Source organism: Arachis hypogaea, chromosome 11 (genome assembly GCF_003086295.3).
Source record: "Arachis hypogaea cultivar Tifrunner chromosome 11, arahy.Tifrunner.gnm2.J5K5, whole genome shotgun sequence".
In the NCBI taxonomy this organism is placed as follows: Eukaryota; Viridiplantae; Streptophyta; class Magnoliopsida; order Fabales; family Fabaceae; genus Arachis; species Arachis hypogaea.
The window spans coordinates 109,650,585-109,658,722 of NC_092046.1; the positions used below are offsets into that span (position 1 = coordinate 109,650,585).

The window sequence follows — 8,138 nt, forward strand, 5'->3', positions numbered from 1 at the left end:
ACCATTATTAAAGCCTTGTTGAGGCTTTTGTTGATCTTTCCATGAGAGATTTGGATGATTTCTCCACGATGGATTATAGGTGTTTCCATAAGGTTCACCTAAGTAATTTACCTCTGCTATTGCAGGGTTCTCAGGATCATAAGCTTCTTCTTCAGAAGATGCCTCTTGAGTACTGTTGGATGCAGCTTGCATTTCGTTCAGACTCTGAGAAATCATATTGACTTGCTGAGTCAATATTTTATTCTGAGCCAGTATGGCATTTAGAGTATCAATTTCAAGAACTCCCTTCTTCATAGGCGTCCCATTACTCACAGGATTCCTCTCAGAAGTGTACATGAACTGGTTATTAGCAACCATGTCAATGAGTTCTTGAGCTTCTGCAGGCATTTTCTTTAGGTGAATGGATCCACCTGCAGAAGTATCCAATAACATCTTAGCTAATTCAGACAGACCATCATAGAATATATCCAGGATGGTCCATTCTGAAAGCATGTCAGAAGGACACTTTTTGGTCAGTTCTTTGTATCTCTCCCAAGCTTCATAGAGGGATTCACCTTCTTTCTGTCTGAAGGTCTGAACATCCACTGTAAGCTTACTCAGCTTTTGAGGAGGAAAGAACTTGTCTAAGAAAGCCTTGACCAGCTTATCCCAAGAGTTCAGGCTATCCTTAGGTTGAGAGTCCAACCATATTCTAGCTCTGTCTCTCACAGCAAAAGGGAGAAGCATGAGCCTGTAGACTTTAGAATCTACTCCATTAGTCTTAACAGTATCACAGATCTGCAAGAATTCAGTTAAGAACTGAAAAGGATCTTCAGATGGAAGTCCATGAAACTTGCAGTTTTGCTGCATTAGAGAAACTAATTGAGGTTTCAGCTCAAAATTGTTTGCTCCAATGGCAGGAATGGAGATGCTTCTTCTATGTAAATTGGAATTAGGTGCAGTAAAGTCACCAAGCATCCTCATTGCATTATTATTATTTTCGGCTGCCATCTCCTCTTCCTGTGTGAAAATTTTTGAAAGGTTATCTCTGGATTGTTGTAATTTAGCTTCTCTTAGTTTCCTCTTCAAAGTCCTTTCAGGTTCTGGGTCTGCTTCAACAAGAATGTTCTTGTCCTTGCTCCTGCTCATATGAAAAAGAGGGACAGAAAAATAATAATAATAGGATCCTTTTTACCACAGTATAGAGGTCCCTGTGTGAGTAGAAGATAAGAAGAAGAAAAAAATCCGAACACAGATGGAAGAGGGGGTTCGAATTTGGGTGAGATGAAGTGTTAGTAGATGAATAAATAAATAGAAGGAGATAAGAGAGAGAGAGAATTTTCGAAAATAATTTTTGAAAAAGAGTTAGTGATTTTCGAAAATAGTTTTTGAAAAAGGTTAGTAATTTTTCGAAAATTAAAAATTAAAATAATTAGTTAATTAAAAAGAAATTTTGAAAAAGAGGGAAGATATTTTTGAAAATTAGAGAGAGAGAGAGAGAGAGAGAGAGTTAGTTAGGTAGTTTTGAAAAAGATAAGAAACAAACAAAAAGTTAGTTAGTTAGTTGAAACAAATTTGAAAATCAATTTTGAAAAGATAAGAAGATAAGAAGTTAGAAAAGATATTTTAAAATCAAATTTTTGAAAAAGATATGATTTTGAAAAAGATAAGATAGAAAGATATTTTTGAAAAGATATGATTGAAATTAGTTTTGAAAAAGATTTGATTTTTAAAATCACAATTAATGACTTGATTCACAAGAAATCACAAAATATGATTCTAAAACTTAAAGTTTGAATCTTTCTTAACAAGTAAGTAAAAAACTTGAAATTTTTGAATCAAAACATTAATTGATGATATTATTTTCGAAAATTAGGAGATAAAGATAAGAAAAAGATTTTTGAAAAATATTTTTAAAATTTTTGAAAATAACTAAGAAAAATGAAAAAGATTTTAAAAAGGATAAGATTTTTAAATTGAAAATTTGATTTGACTCATAAAAACAACTAGATTTAAAAAATTTTTGAAAAAGTCAAATCTAATTTTCGAAATTTTAAGAGAGAAAAAGGGGAAGATATTTTTTTGATTTTTGAATTTTTAATGATGAGAGAGAAAATCATGAAAATGATGCAATGCATGAAAGTTATGGATCAAAACAATGAATGCATGCAAGAATGCTATGAATGTCAAGATGAACACCAAGAACACTTTGAATGTCAAGATGAACATCAAGAACTTATTTTTGAAAAATTTTTAATGCAAAGAAAACATGCAAGACACCAAACTTAAAAATTTTTCATGTATAGACACTATGAATGCAAGAATGCATATGAAAAACAAGAAAAGACACAAAACATGAAAACATCAAGATCAAACAAGAAGACTTACCAAGAAAAACTTGAAGATCATGAAGAACACTATGAATGCATGAATTTTTCGAAAATTTTATGCAAACTTTAAAACATACAATTGACACCAAACTTAAAATTGACTCAAGACTTAAACAAGAAACATGAAAAATATTTTTGATTTTTTTTTATTTTCTAATTTTTTTGTATTTTTATTTTATATTTTTCGAAAATTAGTGTGAAAAAAGAAAAATAAGGATTCCAAAATTTTTAATATGAATTCCAGGAATCTTGTACTCTTAGTCTAAAGCTCCAATCTGAGGGTTAGGCATGGCTTAATAGCCAGCCAAGCTTTAGTATGCTATTACATGCATTGAAGTGATTAGTTGAAGACCAATCCTAAAGCAGTTTGGATATGGCTTTACAGCCAGATAGGATTCAACATGTTACCATGAAACTCTAGAATTCATTCTTAAAAAATTCTGAAATAATTTTCGAAAACAAAGGGAAATTTTTTGAAAGATTTTTGAAAAAAAATTTTTTTTGAAAACTTTTTGAAAATAAGAAGAAAATTACCCAATCTAAGCAACAAGATGAACCTTCAGTTGTCCAAACTCAAACAATCCCCGGCAACAGCACCAAAAACTTGGTGCACGAAATTGTGATCTCAGGCAACGGCGTCAAAAACTCTGTACGCACGTCTTAATAAATTATTTTTCATTCATAACTTCGATACAACTCACCAGCAAGTGCACTGGGTTGTCCAAGTAATAAACCTTACGTGAGTAAGGGTCAATCCCACGGAGATTGTTGGTATGAAGCAAGCTATGGTCACCTTGTAAATCTCAGTCAGGCGGATATAAAATAGTTATGGAGTTTTCGAACATAAATAATAAATAGATAGAAAATAAGGATAGAAACACTTATGTATATCATTGGTGAGAATTTCAGACAAGCGTATAGAGATGCTTTCATTCCTCTGAATCTCTGCTTTCCTACTGTCTTAATCCAATCAGTCTTACTCCTTTCCACGGCTGGCTTTATGTAAGGACATCACCGTTGTCAATGGCTACTTTTAATCCTCTCTGGAAAATGGTCCGATGCGCTGTCACTGCATGGCTAATCGTCTGGAGGCATCACCCTTGTCAATGGCTGCATCCTATCCTCTTGTAAAAATGGTCCAAATGCTCTGTCACAGCATGGCTAATCATCTGAGGTTCTCGATCATACTGGAATAGGATTCACCCTCCTTTTGTGTCTGTCACTACGCCCAGCACTCGCGGGTTTGAAGTTCGTCACAGTCATTCAATCCCAGAGTCCTACTCGGAATACCACAGACAAGGTTTAGACTTTCCGGACTCTCATGAATGCCGCCATCAATCTAGCTTATACCACGAAGATTCTGATTAAGAGATCCAAGAGATACTCATTCAATCTAAGGTAGAACGGAAGTGGTTGTCAGGCACGCGTTCATAGGGAATGATGATGATTGTCACGTTCATCACATTCAGGTTGAAGTGCGAATGAATTTCTTAGAAGCGGAATAAGTTGAGTTGAATAGAGAAACGGTAGTACTTTGCATTAATTTATGAGGAACAGCAGAGCTCCACACCTTAATCTATGGAGTGTAGAAACTCTACCGTTTGAAAATACATAAGTGAAAGGTTCAGGCATGGCCGAATGGCCAGCCCCCAAAATGTGATCACAGGATCAAAAATACAATCCAGGATGTCAAATACAATAGTAAAAAGTCCTATTTATACTAAACTAGTTACTAGGATTTACAAAAGTAAGTAAATGATGCATAAATCCACTTCCGGGACCCACTTGGTGTGTGCTTGGGCTGAGCTTGAACGTTACACGTGCAGAGGCTCTTTCTGGAGTTGAACGCCAGGTTGTAACATATTTCTGGCGTTCAACTCTGGTTTGTGACGTGTTTCTGGCGTTTAACTCCAGACAGCACCGTAGAACTGGCGTTCAACGCCCTTTTACGTCGTCTAAACACGGTCAAAGCATAGACTATTATACATTGCTGGAAAGCCCTGGATGTCTACTTTCTAACGCAATTGGAAACGCGCCATTTTGAGTTCTGTAGTTCCATAAAATCCACTTTGAGTGCAGGGAGGTCAGAATCCAACAGCATCAGCAGTCCTTCTTCTACCTCTGAATCTGATTTTTGCTCAAGTCCCTCAATTTCAGCCAGAAAATACCCGAAATCACAGAAAAACACACAAACTCATAGTAAAGTCCAGAAATGTGAATTTAACATAAAAACTAATGAAAACATCCCTAAAAGTAACTAGATTCTACTAAAAACATACTAAAAACAATGCCAAAAAGCGTATAAATTATCCTCTCATCAACCATATTCAAAAAAATTGCAAGTCAAGATCAAATGGTGAGCTTAGCATGAGTCAAAAAGCATTTGATTTAACTTGAGAAGTGAAGGCATATGAAGGTTCAGTGCATATCACGGGAAGCAAAATGGACACGGAAATGCTAATCCAAGTCACCTAAGAATTGAACTTGGTGCACGTCAAGGAAAACTCAATTCCAAAGGTGTCAAATTCAATTCTAGGTAACAAGTTTAAAACCAAAACAATTTCTAAAAAATTTGGGCAGCATTCCGACAGTAAATTGGACGTTCCCAGATAGCGAAAAGCAGCAATTTAACACATATGAAATATCAAAGCATAAGTGTAGGCAGCAACAAGCTCAATCGCACAAGTAAATTGCAGCAAGGCAGCATTGACGCAGCATAGTAGTAACAATATGTATATAGACATCACCAAATAGAAACCAATTAGTTTACATTCAAAAAATAAACAGGAACAGAGCACTTATCAGGCCTAGAATCCTCTAACCACATCCTATCTACCTAACAGCATACATGTCTACCTAACCTACAAACAGAATCCAGACAGCTAATTTAATCTAACATTAACTAATAAAATTACTAAAAGAAAGCAAAGAACAGAGCATACGGCAAGGGGGAAACCTGAGGGGTAGCAAGACAGAAATGGGAATGGAAGGGTGAGAGGGCGAGGGATTGCAGTGCCGCTCAGGAGTTGTGGCGGCGGAGCTTGCGGCTGCGTAGAGAGGGCAGAGTCGCAGAGTAGAGTTGGAGAACAGAGAGTGGCACAGGGGCAGAGGAGGAGAGTGATGGTGGTGGTTTCGCACGTCGCTGGCGGCAGTGGGGGCACGCGGCGGTGTTGGGCGGAGGAAAAATGGGGGTTACGGCGGATAGTAAGAGAAGAGAGGCAGAGGTGAGAGGAGAGGGACGGAGGAGAGAAAAAGAGAAGTAGGAAGAGAGGGAGGGGCCGGCGGTGTCGACGGGTCACCGGACGGTGATGGTTGTGGCGGTTGAGGGTGGTTCAGGGAGTTGGCGGAGCAGAAAGGGTAAATGGAGCGTTGGAAGAGAGAGACAGGGAAGACGCAAATGGCAAGGGTTTCTCGCGTGGGTGGGGTATTAGGGATTTTGAATCCATGCGTACGCGTCTTATGCGCGTACGCGTGGGTGGTGCGAAGAGGAAATGGACGCGGAAGCGCTAGGTGTGCGTTTGCGTGAGTGAGGAGTGGGTGCATTGATGCGTACGCGCGATGTACGCGTCCGCGTGGGTCGCAGCTTGCACGTGAATCATAATGCTCGCGCCACAGTCGCGCAACTCTCGGGTGGGAGTATGGGTTTCACGTCAACCCATCGACGCGACGCGTGCTATACGTGTACGCGTGCGTGCCCTTGCGCCCCACGCTCAGCGTTTGCGCCGTGTTCGCCTAACTCTCTGGATCCATGTATGGATCTGTATTCCCTCATCGACGCATATGCGTACAGCGTGCGTATGCGTCCCAGATTTTTTTTTTATAATCACTAAAAACAGCTAAAAAACTCCCTAACATTAGCTTCAACTCTAAATCAACCAAAAATGCAAAATTAATAAAATTTTCCAAAAGCAACCAAACATAACTTGCACCTTAAGCAGCTACAATCAAAACATTAAGAGAAGACTACAATGAAGAGGAAAACTACCTATAATGGCAACTCAAATCACTTATTAATCAAGTCTACAAGAGGAAATGGAAAGAGTTTACCATGGTAGGGTGTCTCCCACCTAACACTTTTATTTTAAGTCCTTAAGTTGGACATTTTGGGAAGCTCTTTATCAAGGTGGCTTGTGTTTGTACACATCCTTGAATCTCCAAGGATCTTTGCTCCACAAATGGTTGACAGAAATTCCAACCGTCTTCACCAAGCTTGGGTGAAGTTCGACCCAAGTTATGAGGTCCCAAGGTTGGTCTCCATGCTCCGATCTGGGATCCCATATCTTATTTTCACACCCGTCTTCAACTTGGTTGTCATGGTTCTTCCATCCTGGTGGTTGACACATAGAATTCTCTTGAGCACACCAAATTCTCCTCCTAGACCCACACAAATTTGCATTCTTCCAATCATGGTCCTTATGCTTTAGAGCTTTGACCCTATTGAGCGTAATTCCAAACTTCCAACAACTACACAACTCTTTCTTATTATTAATTCTGCAGAGAGCTCTAAGTTACCCATCTGTTTCAATTAATCCATATTCAAGTGAGAAGGTGAAACTCAAAGGTAAGAATATTATCCACTTGAATGTTGTGTTGGATGGTGATTTAGGAAGGAGAGCATCCCCACACTTATACAATGCGAGGTCTCTTCCTTTGGGCTCTTCCTTAGTTATTTCCACCTCTTAACAATCTTTTTCAATTTCTTCTTGCTTGTCAACTCCTTCAACAAGGATACCAATATTACTTGGTTTGGAGTTGTCTTCAATAACGTCAATTTCACACCTAATGGAAGATGATTCAATTTTGGATAAAAAGTCATTGATGATTGACTCCATCTCTTGATCAACCTCTTCATATTCTTCAATTTTGATATGCTCCGAAGGTTGTCGAGATTCCCATGGTGGTTCCACATCTCCTAAATTTTCAACCACATCTCCATTTTCTTCAATAAATGTAGGTTCCTCCAATTGTTCCAACAAAAAACACAACTCCTCTTTCTCCACCGGATTGTCCAACCTCTTCTTTATGCTTTTCTCTTCTTTGGATCCTTCACATGTGGATACGGAAGCACCTTGAGTGTACATGCATTGGTAGGCTAAGGTGTGCACTACCTTAGTCAAGTTAGTCACAAACTCTAGTGTGTTCCTTTGCATATCCGCTTGTCTTTGAAGTAGCAAGGTGAGCGAATCATCTATTGGGGCTTGGGGTGGATAAGAGTTTTCATTATTTTGGAAAAAGGGTTCATAATAGGAAGGTGATTCTTCTTGGTATGTGTAGAATGAGGTGGTTCTTGGTAGTAATCATAATAAGGTTGTGGTGGTTCTAAAGGTTCTTGCTCATAGTGGTCACAAGGGAACGGTATGGGTGATAGGTCATATGATGGATATGGGTCATAGGACGGTGCTTGGTAAAGAGAGGCTTGTGAGTATAGTTGAGGCTCATGTTGAGGATAGGAGGCATAGGCATATGATGGTGGTAATTGATTTTCACAAAAAGATTCACCATAGCCATTGAATTGACATACATTAGGATGGTGGTTATACCTATAAGTATCCGTAGGTTGTTGCCAATAGGAGTGATCAATTCCTTGAGGTTCCTCCCATCTTCGTTGGTTCCATCCTTGATACATGTGGTCATTGAAGTTCACATTCCCTACAACACAATTAGAACTAAACTCATAGCCAAAGTGATAATTCATAGTGGAAACAAAGGCAAACTAACTAAGTCTAAGAAACAAGTGAAAGAGAGACGTATTTACAATATTCACATATA

General features: G+C 38.4%; 1 non-coding gene across 1 annotated transcript; it reads left to right on the forward strand.

The window, feature by feature from the left end:
* The first annotated feature begins 486 nt into the window (after positions 1 to 486).
* Positions 487 to 594, forward strand: LOC112724840 (small nucleolar RNA R71). The gene has a single exon (XR_003163984.1). It is a non-coding gene; the product is annotated as a small nucleolar RNA R71 (small nucleolar RNA).
* Positions 595 to 8,138: the final 7,544 nt, after the last annotated feature.